General features: G+C 41.0%; 1 protein-coding gene and 1 long non-coding RNA gene across 3 annotated transcripts in view; one reads left to right on the top strand and one right to left on the bottom strand.

The window, feature by feature from the left end:
- CLEC16A (C-type lectin domain containing 16A) overlaps positions 1-18,550 on the top strand; it is a 420,420-nt gene that overhangs the window by 270,956 nt on the left and 130,914 nt on the right. The window lies entirely within an intron of this gene.
- Positions 9,934-15,742, bottom strand: LOC149452345 (uncharacterized). Its single transcript, XR_016314885.1, has 2 exons — positions 15,549-15,742; positions 9,934-12,050 (listed from the first exon to the last, which is right to left on the bottom strand). It is a non-coding gene; the product is annotated as an uncharacterized LOC149452345 (long non-coding RNA).

Raw genomic sequence — 18,550 nt, 5'->3', positions numbered from 1 at the left:
AGACTCATTACATGCAAAGCAAGATAGTTCAAGCCGTGATTTGTCAAAATTGTGATGATTATGGCTTACAGCTCATGAAAACCCTTAAATCCACAATTGCAGAAAATTATAGTATTACATGCAATCAATAAAACAAGGATTGTACATAGAACAATATTGGATCTCTGAAAAGTATAAGCATGCATATTTACTCAGTACTTGGTTTGAGCCCCTTTCTGCAGCAATTAATGCCTCAATGCGGCATGGAAGCTATCAGCCTGTGGCACTGCTGAGGTGTTATGGAAGACCAGGATGCTTCAATAGCGGCCTTCAGCTCTTCTGCATTGTTCAGTCTCATGTCTCTCATCTTTCTCTTGGCAATGCCCCATAGATTCTCTATCGGGTTCAGGTCAGGCGAGTTTGCTGGCCAATCAATCACAGTAATCACACGGTCATTGAACCAGGTTTTGGTGCTTTTTGCAGTGTGGGCAGGTGCCAAGTCTTGCTGGAAAATGAAGTCAGAATCCCCATAAAGCTCATCTGCAGAAGGAAGCATGAAGTGCTCCAAAATCTCCTGGTAGACGGCTGCGTTGACCCTGGACTTAATGAAAAACAGTGGACCAACACCAGCAGATTATTATTATTATTATTACTACGAGTTTATATAGCGCCAAAGGGTTTGCTCAGCGCTGTACAATAGGGGGGGACAATACATGGCACAGTACAACAAAGACAGACAGCGTACGAGGGGTAAGAGGGCCCTACTCTTACGAGCTTACAATCTAGGATGACATGGCTCCCCAAATCAACACAGACTGTGGAAATTTCACACTGGACTTCAAGCATCTTGCAGTGTGTGCCTCTCCATTCTTCCTCCATACTCTGGGTCCTTGGTGTCAGGGATCCGGATATGACCAGAAATGTGTGCAAACACAGGCGTAGTCAGGGCTGGAGAGGTGGAATGGTCAGGACTGGCCTTATGGTTCTGTTAACAACCGCCTGGTGGTACCTCTAGCAATCCACAGGATAGGATTCCCCAGAGCGCGGAGTCTAAGTCCCAGTCTGCTTGTTCACCAGGGCCCCTGATGGTGGGGATGGACTTGGAGCAGACAGGAACCAGGTCGCGGCCCCTGAATTACACCTGCCTGTGGTAGAGGAATCCGCCAGAGGTATATGCAGGTAGAGAGCCTGACGTGAAGAGGCAGAAGGTGTGAGCAGGGATGGCTGGTTCCGTGCAGGATGGATGGACGGATGGATGGCAGAGTACTGAGTGTGGTCAAATGGACCGGGTTGGTAACAGTGGGGTCAGCGTGGTACAAGGCAGCAGGCAGAAGAGTAGTCTGGTCACTCGCCGGGGTCAGTAACAGGAGTTCAGATCAGATTAGGGATGTCCAGGAGAGTAGTCAAACGAGCCAGGGATCAGAGCAGGAGAACTCAGCAGAGGTCAGGATCAGGCAGGGTCAGCAACAAATCAGATAGGCAGATGAACAGGAACACAGGATACAAGTACAGGGGCTAATGGGAAACAATACACCAAGGCACTGACTGCAGGCCTGGTCCTGCTTTAATACACCTCCTGTAATCAGCCTCAGGTGATGGCCTGATTGCAGGAGTGAGACACTGGCTGCTGAGAGCACCCGCTGGCCAGCACTGGTACTGCAGCCCACAAGGCAGGTAAGCCCCAGCACTACCAGAGATAAGACCATTCCTGACACTTGGTTTCCAAATGAGATGCAAAAGTTGCTCTGATCAGAAAAGAGGACTTTGGACCACTGAGTAACAGACCAGGTCTGTTTTTCTTTAGCTCAGGTAAGACGCTTTCAGATGTTGTTTGTTGTCCAGGAGCGGCTTGACAAGAGGGATACGACATTTGAAGCCCATGTCCAGGATCTGTCTGTGTGTGGTGGATCTTGATGCACTGACTCCAGCCTCAGTCCACTCCTTGTGAAAGTCCCCAATACTTTTGAATGGCCTTTTCCTGACAATCCTCTCCAGGCTGCGGTCATCCCTGCTGCTTGTGCACCTTTTTCTTCCACACTGTTCCCTTCCACATAACTTTCTATTAATGTGCTTTGATACAGCACTTTTGGAACATCCAACTTCTTTTGCAATTACCTTTTCAGGCTTTCCCTCCTTATGGAGGGTGTCAATGATGGTTTTCTGCACAACTGTCAGGTCAGCAGTCTTTCCCATGATTGTGATTCCTACTGACCTAGACTGAGAGACCATTTAAAGGCTCAGGAACTCTTTGCAGGTGTTATGGCATAATTAGCTGATTAGAGTGGGACACTTTGAGCCTAGAATATTGCACCTTTTCACAATATTCTAATTTTCTGAGATTGTGGATTTGGGGTTTTCATGAGCTGTAAGCCATAATCATCACAATTATGACAAATCATGGCTTGAACTATCTTGCTTTGCATGTAATGATTCTATCTCTTATATCAGTTTCATTACTGAAATAACTGAACTTTTGCACGATATTTCTAATTTTTCGAGTTTCACCTGTATATATGTGTGTGTATATATCTATATATATGTATATATCTATCTATATATATATATATATATATATATATACACAGTTGCAAGAAAAAGTATGTGAACCCCTTGGGATTACATGGAGTTTTGCATGAATTGGGCATAAAATGTGCTCTGAACGTCATCTAAGTCACAACAATAGAAAAACACAGTCTGCTGAACATAATACTACACAAACAGATGTTTCCATGCTTTAATTGCACATAACATGTAAACACTCACAGTGCAGGGAGGAAAAAGTATGTGAACCTTTGGACTTAATAACTGGTTGACCCTCCTTTGGCAGCAATAACCTCAACCAAATGTTTCCTGTAGTTGCAGATCAGACCTGCACAACGATCTGGAGTCATTTTGGACCACTCCTCTTCACAAAACTGTTTCAGTTTTCTTGGGATGTCTGGTGTGAATCGCTCTCTTAAGGTCATGCCACAGCATTTCAATCGGGTTGAGGTCAGGACTCTGACTGGGCCACTCCAGAAGGCGTATTCTGTGCTGTTGCAGCCATTATTGTGTTGAATTACTTGTATGCTTTGGGTCATTGTCCTGTTGCATCACCCATCCTCTGCGGAGCTTCAGTTGGCGGACAGATGGTCGTACGTTTTCCTGCAAAATGTCTTGATAAACTCTGGAATTCATTTTCCCATCAATGACAACAATCCGTCCAGGCCCTGAGGCAGCAAAGCAGCCCCAAACCATGATGCTCCCTCCGCCATGTTTTACAGTGGGGATGAGGTTTTGATGTTGGTTTGCTGTGCCTTTTTTTCCCCACACGTAGTGTTTTGTGTTCTTCCCAAACACCTCAATCTTGGTTTCATCTGTCCACAGTATATTTTGCCAGTAGTGCTGTGGAACATCCAGGTGCTCTTTTGCAAACTTCAAACGAGTTGCAATATTCTTTTTGGACAGCAATGGCTTCCTCCGTGGTGTCCTCCCATGTACTCCGTTCTTGTTTAATGTTTTCCTTATTGTGGATGTGTCAACAAAAATGTTAGCATGTGCCAGAGATTTCTGTAGGTCTTTAGCTGACACTCTGGGATTCTTCTTTACCTCATGCAGCATTCTGCGCTGTGCTCTTGCAGTCATTTTTACAGGACGACCACGCCTAGGGAGAGTAGCAACAGTGCTAAACTTTCTCCATTTGTAGACAGTCTGTCTTACCATGGACACATGAACATGAAGGCTTTTGGAGATACTTTTGTAACCCTTTCCAGCTTCATGCAAGTCAACAATTCTTGATCGTAGGTCTTCTGAGAGCTCTTTTCTGCGAGGCATGGTTCACATCAGACAGTGCTTCTTGAAACCAGTAAACCCAAAACAGGTGTGTGTTTTTTAAGGGCAGGACAGCTGTCAGCAACACATCCAATATCATCACACTGATTGGAGTCAAAGTTGGCTCACTCCTGGCTCCAATTAGCTCTGGGAAAAGTCATTAAGCTAGGGCCTCACATACTTTTTCCTCCCTGCACTGTGAATGTTTACATGTTATGTGCAATTAAACCATGGCAACATCTAATGTTTGTGTAGTATTATGTTCAGCAGACTGTGTTCTTCTATTGTTGTGACTTAGATGACATTCAGAGCACATTTTATGCCCAATTCATGCAAAACTCCATGTAATCCCAAGGGGTTCACATACTTTGTCTTGCAACTGTGTATATATATATATATATATATATATATATATATATATATATATATATATATATAAATAATATGTGTTATATGTACCATAAAGTGCAGTCTTGCAATATTTGACTACTCAAACTATACAACGTAAACCCCACTATATAACCAGTATTGCAAATAAATGTGAAAAATATTAAGCACTCAGAAATGTATGACAACAAATATACAAAATTATTGAAAAAAGTGCTACTAGGCAATGGCATAATCAAAACATACCATTCATATAACCACTCCTACAAATAATCAACAATCAAGTATGTGAGATCTTAAACAAAGTGCTACTGTGCAATAAATATTCAAATCATACAATTCATGTCCTGATTTTAATTAAAATCCACTGTGATAAATATATTGCGTGATACAACATATAGAAGAATGTCCACTCTAAATAGAAAATTTGTGTATCGTCTTATCATGCACCACCAAAAATGTTTGTGTTTTTCCACCACCGGATAAATTGGTTGAACTCACCAGAGCTCCAGGCTGCTAATATTTTAAACCAGCTATAAGTGTGTGAACTCTGGGATTAGGAACCTGTGGCCAAAAACACTTCTCTCAGACACCCTTCTCAGGAACACACAGCCAGAAAATACTCCTTGTCTCAACCTTTCTGCTGAGTGTTCCCTTTATGTCTCATATGATCCCATGGATCAGGAAAGAGAGAGGAAAAACTTGCATCGTGTAAAACCATAAAGAATTTTTAATAGAATCTAATCCATAAAACTCACATTTTACCACTGAGACTGGTATAAAATGCAATCTCAGAAAAAAGGATCGATTCCAGCCAATGCCTCCAGCCTCGCACTACATTCCACCATGCATGATGACGTACATCCAAGCCCCGCCCTCCACGTTTCATTATTATACGTCCTCCGGGGGAGGAAGGATGTGCGTCACCTCCCACGCTCTTTTATACTCAACATTTACATAACTTACAGTATAACATACAAGTGCATAAAATCAACAAACCATTTCTAAAAAACGCTATAGCAGGCTGTATCCTATCTCTAAACCAGTCTAATCTCCGCAGTTGATCTCAAGCAACTACATTAACACAGGCATTAACACTGTCCATTAAAGGAGAACTAGAATGAATTAAAAACATTTATTTTATATATAATATATATATATATATACGCCCAACTTTAACCTGTCCCTTTTTATCATCTAGAGGTGTTTTAGATATTTAAATTACTACCATGTTAGCCTTGGGAAGCACTAGAAAATATATATATCTGCTCCTGCTTACTACTGATTGATTACTAGTGTATGACCCCGGCTTGATCCTGACCTTGCTACTGCCTGATGTTCTGTGTTTGACCCTGGCTCTGGCTTTTGACTTCGCTTCCTGCTTTGCCCATCCACCTGAATCCACTAGTCCTCTGGAGGTTCCCCTCCTGTATCTGGTCCACCCAGGGGTATCATCTCATCAGGCATCTTCAAGCTTCCATAACATTGGCAACCCATGCTTCTTTGGGCACTGCACCTTCTGTTACCACCTTCAGGGCTGCATTGCACTCAGCCATAAGAGGAGCCCTCTCTACAGCTCAGCCTCCGGTCAGGTACGTGATGATCATGTTTTACAGATGACGTTGTGTGCTTTGAATAATGAGCTGTTCCAAGCCTTCGCCACACTTTTTTCTTCCCGTCATTCTGGTAGAGATTAATCTTGGTATCATCCATCCAAAGAATGCTTTTCCAGAACTGGTCTGGCTTTTTAGATGTTTTTTGGCAATGACTAATCTGGCTTTTCTATTCTTCGGGCTTATGAATGGTTTTCACCTATGAATGGTTTTCACTATTTGCTCTTGTAAAGTCTTCTCTTGATTGTAGACTTTGACAATGATATGCCCACCTCCTTGAGAGTGTCCTTCACTTGTCTGGATATTGTGAATGGGTTTTTCTTTACCATAGAGAGGATCCTGCGATCATCCATCACTGTTGTCTTCCGTGGTCGTCCATGCCTTTTTATGTTGCTGAGCTCACCAGTGTGTTTTTCTTTCCTCAGAATGTACTGTTGATTTAGCCATTCTGTTGCTGCTATCTCTTTGATGGATTTGTTTTGTTTTAGAAGCCTTACAATGGCCTGTTTCACTTGCATGGACAGCTCCTTTGAATGCATGATGTAGGTTCACAGCAATAGATTCCAAATGCAAATACCACACTTAGAGTCAACTCCAGACCTTTTACCTGCTTAATTCATGAAGAAATAATGGAGTAGCCCACACCTGGCCAGGAAACAGCTTTTGATTCAATTGTCCAATTACTTTTGGTCCCTTAAGGGGGGGAGGGGGGTCTACTCTTTTTAGAGTTGTAATTCCTCCAATTTGGATGTACATACCATCAAATTAAACTTGAGAGTGTGCACTTTCAACCCATATCCATTATATAACTATCCAAATATATATGGACCTAACTGTATATACTATTTTATACATACAAATTTATTCCCATATTATACTCTCAATTTACCCCCATTGAATATAAAGCATAAAGGAGTACACTGACCCAAACCTATATACCTTCAAAGCACAATTTAAATCAATATCTATATTTAACCATTTTGGTTGCCATGTATCTAATTCATACACCCAAAAATCTCCTTTTGGGATACTTTCTTTACCATGTCTCTTCCTCTCCAATAATTCTTCATTTTAAGATAACAGTCTCTCGTCGTCTGTGATATCCCCAAATCAATATGTATTCGTGCTCCAAAAATTAATCCACCTTCATAGACATTCTTTAAATCCGTGTGTAACTCAAAAAGAAAATTCAATATAGTGCATTACCCCACAAAACATTGGGAAATATAATCACCCAGTGCTGATAAAGTGTCCCACCACTCAGTGTTCACTTCTAAACGGCTGTATTAAACACCCTTAACCTATCGAAATTTGTAAAACAACTTTCAGTCTCGTAATAGTCCACAAAAACCGGTGCTCCAAACCGTCCTTTCCTCTCTTCAATATTCCCTCAGAAAAAAAAACATATAATGCAATATCTTTGGGATACCAAAAAGTGCTCCACTTATTTTCACGGTCTAAGTGTAATGTGACTCCACTCCCTGTCACCTTACACACCAAGCACCTTACCGGACTAAACACTTCCACAAGCATAAATGGCTTTTCTCATCCGATAATCCCTGCTCTGTTCAATCTCCATATGGCAGCATGACATGGGTCAAAAACAAAGTCCTTATAGTGTAGTAAGTCATGGAAAAAGGGTCTAATTTATTAAAGTTATGCTTACAATTAAATGTTAAAATGCATTATCCTCCATTGTGGGGAACATGAATCCTCAGAAAAATGTCAATCAGTGAATAAAACCTCAATCAAGATGGCCGTTCTGCAACTTCCAGTTTTACGTCTACGTCCTTGACACGTTTCGTCACTTCCGACTTCTTCACAAAGGGTCCCTTTGTGAAGAAGTTGGAAGTGACGAAACGTGTCAAGATGGCCGCTCCGCAACTTCTGCTTTTACGTCTACGGCAGATGTCACGTCCTTGATGCGTTTTGTCACTATTAGGACTTTGTTTTTGACCCATGTCATGCTGCCATATGGAGATTGAACAGAGCAGGGATTATTGGATGAGGAGAGCCATTTATGCTTGTGGAAGTGTTTAGTCTGGTAAGGTGCATGGTGTGTATTCACATTACACTTATACTGTGAAAATAAGGGGAGCACAATTTGGTATCCCAAAGGATATTGCACTATTATATGTTTTTTTTTTTTGCAGGTAATGAATTGAAGAGAGGAAAGGACGTTTTGGAGCAATGTTTTTTGTGGACTAGTACTAGATTGAAAGTCATTTTACAAGTTTCGATTGGGTAATGGTGTTTAATACAGCCGTTTAGATGTGAACACTGAGTGGCGTGACACTTTATCAGCACTTGGTGATTATATTTCCCAGTGTTTTGTGGGGTAATGCACTATATTGAAGGTGGACTCTATGAAGGTGGATTAATTTTAGGAGCACGAATACATATTGATTTGAGGATATCACAGACGCCGAGAGACTGTTATCTTGACTTTGGACTTTCAGGGGAGAAAGTGGAACTTTTTGCATCTAGGGTGACAAAGTATTATGATTGTTATTTAGATTGGGTTAAACCTCATTTTTGTAATTCTTAATTTTATCTACCCCATAAAAGGTTAACAAACTAGTATCTTTATTATGTTTGATTTTGAAATGCCTCGAGACGCTATACTTGTCAAAACCATTTTTAATATTATTGATATGTTCTCAAATTCTTGTTTTTAATTTTCTTGTGGTTCTTCCCACGTACTGGATGTGACAAGGACATTCCAGCACATAAACCACGTGGTAAGAATCACAAGATAAGAAGGATCTGATCTGATATTCTTTATTGGTAGCAGTCGAAACACATTTATTACACTTTCTCTTATTTGCTCTTTTTGCTGCAGCACATGTTTTACACTTATTGCACCTGTAAAGACCTTCTATCCCAGGAAATATCTTCACATTTCCTGGGTGGTCTATTGCATTATGTGTAATCTTGGTTCTTAATGACCTATTTTTCTTGTATATAAATCTAGGGTTTTTTAGAACCATACCTCTGAGTAGCATCCTTTAATAAGATTGGCCAGTACCTTTTAAAAATCTTTTCAATATCTTTACACTGTACATTAAATTAGGTGATAAATGCTCAATTATCATTCTCTCCCTTCTTTTAATTTTTATTATTACTCAACAGGTGTTCTCTCGTTTTATTGAAAATCTTCTCTTTCTTTCTTTAAGAAAGTTTTCCTTCGCCAAGAATCTATTTATTAATTTATATGTCTGCTCCATATAATCTTTATCTAGATCACAATTTCTCCTGTTCCTAATAAATTGGCTGGAGGGAGTATTATATATCCACCTTGGATGGTGGCAGCTTGGGTATGTAGCTATTGTGGTCTTTTTTTTTTAAAAAAGGTCTTCGTGCATAATCTCTACTTTTTAAAAAGGGTGAGATCCAAAAAAATTTGTTGTTGGCTACTCTGAGCAGTAAACATAAGACCATATATATATTGTTATTAATGCTTCTTAACAGTTCATTGAGGTCCTCCCATGTACCCTTTCATAGTATCAGGATATCATCAATGTTCCATTTGTATAGCACCATCTCTGGCCACTTTTGATAAATATTTTCCTCCTCCCATTTTTCCATAACCAAATTCGCCACAGTGGGAGCATACTTCACTCCCATTGCAACACCTTTGAACTGTTGAAAGAAAAATCTCATGCATCGTGTTCATGTGCACCGTTTAGGGGATATTAGCTTTTTTTGATAGTCGGCGCATGCACTCTGAAGGAATTATGCCGTGTGTTTGGAAACACGCAAATGTGAATTCACATTTGCACGTTTCAGAACGCGTGGCAACCTACAAAAAATGCTTGCTTTGTCATTATGGTGATGCAGACACTATGCACGTTTGTAGCAAATTTCCAAAACGTGGCAAAGTGAACATTTTCTGTGCGTTTTGCTACATGTTTGAAAACACACAAATCTGAATGCTGTTTTGCCAACCATATATTGGGGTGTCATTAATAGTTAGACTGAATTTGCATCTACATATTTCCAAACGCACGGCAACCCATACAGAAAATGCTTGCTTTGCCATTATGGTGTGCAAAGATTCAACCTTTGTCTGTAGCCCTTTATATGTCCTCGGATATTCCCAACCTCTAAGCTCAGGAGAAATAAAGCTCCGGACACCGAAGTGTGCAAGCTAAATCTCGGAAAGTTTAATGCGTACTAGCAATTTTTACAAAGTCAGAATGACCAACTAAATATTGTAATGACCAATGAAATATTGCACTCTTATTAAGAAAGATAACAACCACAAATGACTGAAGACCACCATATAAGGCAGTTCTATTTCTACAGAATGGAAACTGAATTCATGAAACAAAGAGTTGTTACAAGTGATATATAAAAATGAAACTAGCTTGTTCACACATCTAAAATGGAGGCATTAAACAAAATAGATGCCAGTTAATAAGACATTTTTCCTTACAGTTCCTCCTTTTTGTCACGTAGGGGTTTATTTACTAAAGCTGGAGAGTCCAAAATCAGACTCCCTTCTGCATAGAAAACAATCAGCTTCTAACCTCAGCTTGTTCAATGAAGCTTTGGCAATGAAACCTGGAAGCTGATTGGTTTCTATGCAGAAGTGAGTCTGATTTTGCACTCTCCAGCTTTAGTAAATAAACCCCGTAGTGACAACACATCAAATTTCACAGTTGCTGTTTCTAATATGCATCCTGATTCGCAAAAAGCTTGTTAAAAATGCACATGCAAAATTTAGCAGCAGCATAGAATATAACTTTTAGAAAAAAAAATAATAATAAAAGCAGCATGCCTACTTTCTTAAACCATCCAAAATTATCTCCAAAACTTCCCAACCCTTTAAAAAGGGTTCCAGCCATCTTCGGCTATGGATCGAGCTTGAGCTTGTAAAGCATTTACCTGGGCTTTATGATTCTCAATGAGTAGATTCACATAGCCCTGTCAATGCTGCTCCCATTTGTTCTATTTTCATTTCATTCATGAGTACCTGTTTTAATTATGCCCACAGTTCAACATTCAAAAGACTCACTTCTAGTTGTTTCATTTATAATCTGATCCATAATAAGTGAATAATTGTTTAACCTTCTCATCAATTCTATCCCCCACCCAGTCCATGCAAGGAACTATGATCAGGCTTGGTGTTCTGTTTTAAACAAGTCCCTCTCATGCCTACGTTTCAAAGGATATCGGGGATGACTACTAGCCAGTAAAGCATCACTGTGTGTCCCTCCCATGACATCCATTACTGGTACCAAGGTGGCTAAGTAACACCATCCTTCCTGTTCTTGGGGGATCCATGGATAACAAGTTTTCCTACAACATACATGGACTCCTTCAGTAAAAGCTACTGATTGATCTTTCCATACATGACTTACATTTGGGTTAGGGTAACCAACTAAAGCTAGGTTAATAAAAACTCAACCTAATCCATAATGTTTTTTTATGTGGTATGCCGTGTTAGTTATGTTTTCTATGTTTTTTTTTCCATCTATTCTTAGTAGTGTTTACTTGTACAAAGTTATCATCCTCAGGTGCTTTCCCAGTGATATTAAGTTTAGACTGACTACAAAATTCTTCTTCATTTGATTTGCTGCCTAAATTAAAACTCCATTCAGGTTTCATCATAACTCCCAACACTTCAAATTTAGGCCTTGTAGTAACATTTGTAAAGATAATACTCAGATAACCCATAAACATCGATGTCACTTTTTTTGGTGCAGGAATATTCATTGTTTCATGGTGGTACATACTGTAAACCCAACAACTCTGAAATCCCGAGAGTTTGGCATACCTTTACTTAAATTTCAACAATGACATATTTTCGGTCAGTGATCTTTTCTGCTCCTTTTTTATTAGTCCACTGTCATATACGGTCTTATTGTTTTGACCACAGATTGGTGGCCATTCTTCTGGATGATAGTAGCAGTGACTAGTCCTGTAAGCCACTGAAAAAGTTATCACTGAGAGACAACCAATCAAAAAGTTCTTCCAAGCTGTCTCTGGATGAAGCAGCATTCTGCAGATTGAAGAACGCTGGTAGGTCTGTCTCCTTTTCCTGTTCCGTCTGTTGCTCCTGGTTCCTTGGAGGTTCCGAGATCCTCTTTACTTTAGAAGCATGTATCCAGACGTTGAAATCAGCAGTCAGAACTGCGGTTCTCGTCACAGCCGTCACTATGGTAGGTTCTCCGTACGGCGGATCTGTGGTCTTGTGTTTGTGAAGTTCCTTTACCTCTGCTCGATCTCCTGGCTTGTACAGGTGGGTTGGATCATCTGTGTGAAGAGGAAATGAGAGAGCGACATCAATGTATACACCAATCAGCACCCTAATCAATTCCTGCACATATCTTTCCTGGATTAATTCTAAATCACCTGGCATAACTACCAAAGGACCTCTTTACCAGCGGGTGGGGAATGGCCCTCCCATAAGAATTTCAAAGGGGGAAAGCTTGGTGACTTTATGTGGTGGCATCCTCATCTCAGCCAGAACAGCTTAATCCCTTAAATTACCTACCTTTTGCCTTCCTTCGTTTTTCCTTCAGGGTCCTATTTGCCCTTTCTACCTTACCAGAACTCTGTGGGTGGTAGGGTATGTGGAACTTCCAGTCAGTGCTCATCAGTTTGACTACCTGTTGTGTAACCTTTGATGTAAATGCTGGTCCTTTGTCTGAGTCTATACTTATCGGACATCCCCATCGAGGGATGATTTCTTTGCAAAGGATTTTAGCAACGTTCCTTTCATCCTCTTTGTTACAAATGCTTCGGGCCAGCAACTAAAGCGATCCACTATCACCTGCAGAAACTTGCCTTGTCCACTATTAGACGTGTGTGAAAACAATTTGAAGCTCCTCAAATGGTCCACTAGGTGGCACTAGATGATCATGTCTAACCTGATTGGGGTTTCCAGCATTGTTTCTGATGCATGTGACACACCGTCCTATTTGTTCTCGTCTCTGCTTAGTAAGATTTGGAACACAAAATTTTTTCTTTATTTCATCTGTCACTACCTGCCAACCCTGATGTCCTATGCCATGGAATTGTGCTATAATGAGAGGAGTACTGCGCTGTGGGAGTCCTATTATACCTCCTTTTGACATTAGATCATTTGCGTCTAATGTCAACCCTTTCTGTTGCCAGTATGCTACATCCTCTAAAGCTGCTGTATATTGCAGCTACTTGAGAAGAGAATTTTCCAGTAGCATAGGTGGATCTAAAATGGCCATAGACATTTGTGAGTTTTGCAAGAGGTGTTGCTGTAGGGCGGCATTTTTAGCAGTGCAATCAGAAAATGCATTGCCTTTGGCTACAAAATCAGAGGAAGATGTGTGTGCCTTACATTTAATTACTGCAATGGACCTATGAATGGCTTCCAAAAGATTATTTATTAGGTCCGCATGTGATCCTCCTTTTCCATCTGCAGTGGTGAATCCCCTTCTCTGCCATATTTTACCAAAATCATGGACAACTCCAAAAGCATACCTAGAATCTGTGCAAACATTTACATCTTGATTCTCAAAAAGGTCACAGGCCTTTGTTAGGGCAATCAATTCTGCAGCTTGGGCTGATTTGTGAGTGAGGGGTAATGCCTCATGAACAATGTCAGGTAACTGAACCACTGCATACCCTGTTAAAAAGGTATCATAAGAAGGTCTGGAACAAGAACCATCTACAAATATGTCCAAAGCTTCTGGAATGGGTGTTTGTTGCATGTCTATTCTGGTAGAGGTATCTTCATGTATTACCTGAACGCAATCATGTTCCTCGGGAGGGTTGTCAGTTTCACCTTTTATCCCTAGCAAACAATTTAACATAGCTAAGGGACCTGAGTTTGAACCTGCATATTTAACTTCCAAATTTGCAGTTGATGTCAAAATCACTTCATAACCGTTTGCCCTTTGTGCTGTCATGTGCTGCGTAGTGAGGTTCTTAAGGACATGCAGTACATGATATGTGGTGTGAAGGATGGTATTATGTCCCAGAGTCACACTCATTGAGTCTTCCACTGCCATGGCACAGACAGCCAGGGCTCTCAGACATGCTGGCATGTCCTGCACTAGACTTGGCACTACTTTTGAAAAATAGGCTACTGGCTTCGTGTCCGCCATTATCCTGAGCGACCACAGCCACCAAGGTTTTACAATTGTCATGAGCATACACATAAAAATCAACATTGTAATTCGTTAAACCCAGAACCAGGAGAGGAAACTAATGAGGACCTCAAGGTTTGGTAGGCATTGATGGATTCTTCATCCCACTCAAAAAGGTCTGAAGCCTCAGCCTTAGTGTGCTGCCTGAGTATGTTGTCATAATGGGAGCAGTCAGCTATCCATTGGCGACAATAGTTGACCATGCCAAGGAAGGAGAGCATTTCCTTTTTAGTTTTCGGGTGGGGCAGACCCATTATGGCTTGGATCCTGGACTGGCTCACCATTCTGGTGCCTTGTGACAGAGTGAAACCCAAGTAATCCACTGACGTTTGACAATATTGTACCTTATGCCTTGCCACTTTGTGTCCTTCTGTACCCAGAAAATTTAACAGAGATATACTGTCCTGCCTATAAGCCTCCCTGTTGGGTGAACAAAGTAACAAGTCATCCATGTACTGGAGTAATGTGGAACCATGGTAGAGTGCCCAACCCGTTAAGGATTCTCAGAGGGCCATGGAATTTACAGCTGGAGAATCCAGATAGCCTTGAGGCAATCTGGCCCAGGTTAACTGTTGGCAAGAGTAAAACGTAACAGTAGTTTTGTCCCTTCATCAACTGGGACGGAAAAAAACACATTGCTTAAATCGATCACAGTATAACACTGGATCATTTGGAATGGAGGTAATCAATGAGGGCACATCTGGGACAATGGGTGCAATTGTAATAATGAGATTGTTAATGGCCCTGAGATCTTGCACTAAATGGTAAGTACCATCAGCTTTCTTCACTGGATTTACCGGGGTGTTGTATGGGGAAACCACAGATTTCAAAACCACTTCCTTGAGGAGCTTCTCTACTATTGGCATGATACCATCAAACTTTTCTTGTGACAAAGGATACTGCTTTTGGTACACTGGACCAACTCCAGGTTTAAGGCTGGCCTTGTAAGGTGTACAGGGAATATACCCTACAGATAGATATCTTACTGTTGGCCCAGACTTCAGGCTTCACTTTGTCTACATCTTCCATGACTCCATGTGACCCTTCCCTTTTCATTTACTCTGATTGTGTCCTTGAAAATTCCTAATAAATCTCTGCTTAGCAAATTCACAGGGCAGCCTGATATTATTTTGAAAGAATGTTTCACTATGGAACCTTTCCCTATGGAACCTTTCCCTATGGAACCTTTCCTGTGAGAATCAGAAACACAGAAAGTGGTTGTCTCCAGGTTTTGGCACATGTCCCAGTGATACCATTCTACTCTTGTTCCCTTATAATGATCCTCCCTCAAACTGGACCTGCTAGCTCCCGTGTCAATTAAGAAATCCATTTTTGTGTCATCTACACATTAGTGTAATTTTTGGAAAGCTGATCATGGCTAGCAGTCAGTTGAGGAAATGCCAAAAAAGGTGTAATCATAAATATACCTTCTTCATTGACTGCCATGATAACATTAATTTTACTAAGTAGATCTCTTCTTAACAGATTATCCGGGCAATCAGGCATTACGGTAAATGCATGCCCAATAATCTGTTCCTCTCCTCTTTTGTCAGGGCCCCCTTGCACAGCCCAAGGGGGGGGGGGGTCTTAAAAGTTTGGAGAACTGTTCCACTAATTCCCATACCTTTTTCTGAGTGTCTTCTTCCAGCCATATGTGAGTGGCTGCCGGGGTTCCAGGATTAACTAAAATATGTATGTAAGCACCTTTGTCCAGTCAAACCCTGAGTCCATGTCATTGGGAGCTACAATCCTCTTTGTAGATGTAAGTGCAATGGTTAGTGGACTCTGTGTAGCTCTGGTAATTTGCCATTCGGGACTGCCATCTGATCTGTCTCCTTCCTCTCTTCCTCCCACAACCCCTCCTTCCTCCTCTCGTACTGTACTATCCAGACTCTGTATCTCCACTGCTTGTTCTACGGGAGGCTGTAGTGGTCATTCTGTTCTCAAAGATTTGAGGAAATCATCATCCTCTGTCTTTGGTAATGCTGAATATACTTGTGTATAACTTGGCGGGGCAGATGCTGTGGAGTGGAGATTAAAATTCCTGGGCTCTGGAGCGTAACCAGATGCATATTTCAACCACTGAATACCCACAGATTTCATGTATTTAAAGTCCCAGCTTGGGCAACTTGAAAACCAAGGAAAATATTTCTTATCTTCTAAACACAGTCCCCTTATGTCCATATTAGACCCATCTCTAGGAGATGCTGCTTTTCCTATCCAGGGACCATTCCGCAAAATTTTCTATGAAAGGAACCACATAGTAATCGTTCCATGGTGATACTCTAATCACATATTCTTTACAAGTTAACCTAGACAATTCAGGATTCTCTTGTCTTTCTTTCTTTTTCTTAGCAATATCACGTAACACTTTACGTGGAGGCCTTGTAATTTTTGGCAAAGATCCCTTACTTTGGATCTTTCCCATAATGAAAGCAAAAACAGCTGTTAGGCAAAGCAATAAATTATTACAATGTCAGTACTTACTCTCTGAAGTGGAGAGGTTGTAATGTCAACAAAGCCTTCTGAACAGTTCAGGAGTTTAACACTTAAAAGTACAAATACTTGTAATAAACCTATTCTGAAGAAGCAAAAATACTACATAGCAGTTTTTTAACACACAGCAAATAAGCACTTATACTTCTAAAATGACAGAAATAAATGAGGACTCCTGTGAATTCACAATACACCTGCCTAGGCAATTCTTCCAAAACCTCTGAATTTCTTTTAAGGACCCACCTCAAAGACTGTCCAGGAAATCCAACAATTTCAAACGGAATCTTTGGCTACTGTCCCTGGGTCTTTAAAGGGAATTTGATCAGGCAACACTAAGACAAAATAGCTCAGCTTACCTGACCAGCCTCGCCTTTAATTCTACCTTCTGACACCAGATTGCAAGGATTCAACCTATGTCTGTAGCTCTTTAAATGTCCTCAGATATTCCCAGCCTCTGAGCTCAGGAGAAATAATGTTCCGGACACCGAAGTGTGCAAGCTAAATCTCTGAAAGTTTAATGCGTGCTAGCAGTTTTTACAAAGTCAGAATAACCAATGAAATATTGTAATGACCAATAAAATATTGCACTCTTATCAAGAAAGATAACGACCACAAATGACTGAAGACCACCATATAAGGCAGTTCCGTTTCTACAGAATGGAAACTGAATTCATGAAACAGAGTTGTTACAAGTGACATATCAAAACAAAACTAGCTTGTTCACACATCTAAAATGAAGGCATTAAACAAAATGGATGCCAGTTAATAAGACATTTTTCTTTTCATGGTGATGCAAGCACGATGCACATATGCAACACATTTCTAAAACACGCAGCAAAGTGCGCATTTTCTGTGCATTTTACCTTGCGTTCAGAAATACTCAAATGTAAATGTGGCCCAGTTGTTGATACCTGAATTGTAGTTACAGTAGCATGCTACTATTGCAACGCAACTGTGATGTGTGTTTGCAGTGAAATTCTGAATTGTACGGCAAAGGTTGCGTTTTTGCATGGGGGTTCAGAAATGTGCAGATATGAATGCATGGCAGCACATGCATGATGTGCATTTCTGAATTGTGCGACAAACTGCACCACAAGGTTCACGTTTTCTGTGCGGGTTGCCATGCAATCAGAAATGCACAGGTGTTAATGCAGCCTAATTGTTAATGACACCCCACATTACTAACGTATGTCATTATGGGAATGCAAGTGTGGTGTTGCAGTGTTTTTTCCAAAAACATTTTGTGCACGTTCAAAAACTTGCAGTTGTGAATGCATGTTTCTGAAATGTGCAGCAAAGATTGCGGTTTCCATTACAGTTGCCGTGCATTCAGAAATGCCCAGATGTGAATGCAGCGTAATTGTTGTTGACACTCCAATTAAGGTTACCAAACTTGTGCTTTGCAGAGCATTTGTTGCATGACAAAATGCGCTACAAAAGTGCCAAAATGCACAGTAAAAAAAATTGCTACACTTCACGTCTGAAAAGGTTCTTGAGCTACTTTGGGGCGTTTGTTGCGTATAGTCAAGTGAATGGGCGGCCCTGTGCACGACACATAAATGTGAGCTGGAATGTGCGTATCCGCTACACACAGGTGTGAATGGAATGTGCTTGGGAAGAGAGTTTTTAGGCAGCACTGATGAGTGCCGTGCAACCCTGGATGGTCCAGATGGATAGAGTAGTGGATGGTTGGTGGACGGCCACCCTGTTCCAACAAGGCTGCGACGTCAGCAAGGCGGTGGTGGAGTCATGTTTTGGGCCGGAATCATGGGAACAGAGCTGGTCAGCCCCTTTAGGGGCCCCGAAGGTGTAAAGATGACCTCTGCAAAGTATGTGGAGTTTATGACTGACCACTTTCTTCCCAGGTACAGAATGAAGAACTATGCTTTCCATAATAAAATCATCTTCATGCATGACAATGCACCATCTCATGCTGCAAATAATACCTCTGCATCAATGGCTGTTATGGGGATAATAGGAGAGAAAGTCATGGTGTGGTCTCCATCCTCCCCTGACCTCAATCCTATTGAGAACCTTTGGAGCATCCTCGAGCAAAAGATCTATGAGGGTGGGAGGCAGTTTACATCCAAACAGCAGCTCTGGGAGGCTATTCTGACATCTTGCAAACAA

Source organism: Staurois parvus, unplaced genomic scaffold (assembly GCF_062004578.1).
Source record: "Staurois parvus isolate SC_StPar_1 unplaced genomic scaffold, SC_StPar_1.0 ptg000477l, whole genome shotgun sequence".
Classification (NCBI taxonomy): Eukaryota; Metazoa; Chordata; class Amphibia; order Anura; family Ranidae; genus Staurois; species Staurois parvus.
This window is presented reverse-complemented; position numbering and strand designations above follow the sequence as displayed.